Here is a 1,778-nt window from a genome sequence, read left to right on the forward strand (position 1 = left end):
AGCCAAAAAGGAACTTGTTTCTGGAATACCTCACAGTATTCTAAGTCAAATGGATGACATTATACTGTTAACCGCAAATCAAATTTGGGAGAATTTGAAAAATCGTTTTTGTGGAAATAAAAGAATTATCGGAAACAAAAGAACATCTGTTTTGAATGAATTCGATAATTTGAAAATGCTTTCATCAGAAACCATCCATGATGCTCATGATAGGTTCAATTTGATTATGGTTAAAATGAACAATTTGGGTATCAAAAAGACACAACACGAGATAAATCTCAAGTTTTTAAACAATCTTTTCGAAAGCTGGAAAATGGTTAAACTCATTATTCAGGGAAATCCAGCTATTCATACTGAAACTTTGTACAACTTGTATGGAGAACTTCAATCGTATGAATCCTCGATTGACCCACCAACCATTGCAGCTTTTGGAGGACCACTTGCACTTGTGTCCACAACTTCTCAAAACCAAACACCTTTCAATGATCAAAACTTTAATCATTTTAATCAGACTACATCTTTTCAAAACCAAGCCTTCCAGTCTGATTCAAATGATGAAGCAGATTATCAACAACTGTGTGCGTTGGTTGCAAACACAAATCTCCAAAGATTTATCCCAAATCATGGTCAATCAAATTTTAGACCAAATTTTCAACCAAGACCATCTTTTGGACAAAATAACTCAAGTTTTCAACCAAGGCCATCTTTTGGTCAAAACAACTCAGGTTTTCAACCTAGACCTTACTTTGGACAAAATTCTCAAAGACCTTCTTTCCAAAATAACTCAAACCAAGGTTTTCAAAACCAGGGATTTCAAAACGATCCCAACTCAGGTCATAATCACAATCCAAACAATAGTTTTCAAAATCAAAATAGAGGTTTCCAAAATCAAGGTTACAACAATCAAAACAATGGTTTTCAAAACAACCAAAATTTTGGATTCCAACAAAACCATTCTCAACCTTCCCAACAAGCCCAAACTCAAACACCTGAAAGACTTCCGATTAAAAGTCAAAAGGATGATAGTGATGAAGAAGTGATCATTTGTCACAACTGCAAAGGAACAAATCACTATGCCAGAGAATGTCGAGCCAAAAACAAAACCAAAATCAAAGACTCAGCATACTATGCTCAAAGAGCCGATGAATTGAAGAAACTGGAAAACCAAGAAAAGCAAAGAGCATTGATGGCAATCCATGAACCAAGTGTGGAATACTGGCCAACTTCTGATGACGAAGCTGAACACGAACCAACACAATCAAACTTCTGCTTCGTAGCTGGTGTTGAAATACCTTCAAGAGCTCCAAACGTCATAGAACAGGTATGGTCTATGATCTCTGAACTTGGTTTTTCCAAAACAATTTTTGAGTCCCACATAACCAAAATTGAGACTAGTCTGGAAGTTGATCTCAAAACATATCATGACACAATGGTCAATTATGATATTTGCAAATCTGAGTTACAAACCTTGCAACTCAAATTTGGAGAATCAACAAGAACGAAAAGCAAATTGGAAAGAGATGTTGAAAGAAAATCAGAAGATTATAATCACGTCTTGGAACAATTAAATCAGTCCCTAATTCAGAAAAGGGATTTGGAACTAAAAAATCAGTCAGTCATTTCTTCTGAAATAAAAGATGTTTTAGAAATGGAAATCCTTCAGTTGAAACAAGACTTTCAAGAATCAACTGACAAATACAATGTTTTAAATGAAAAGCTGACTGATTCTTTAAAACAAATCAATTCTCTTGAAACCGAGAATAAAAGACTGATATGGA

Source organism: Lactuca saligna, chromosome 4, assembly GCF_052625555.1.
Source record: "Lactuca saligna cultivar CGN05327 chromosome 4, ASM5262555v1, whole genome shotgun sequence".
NCBI lineage: Eukaryota > Viridiplantae > Streptophyta > Magnoliopsida > Asterales > Asteraceae > Lactuca > Lactuca saligna.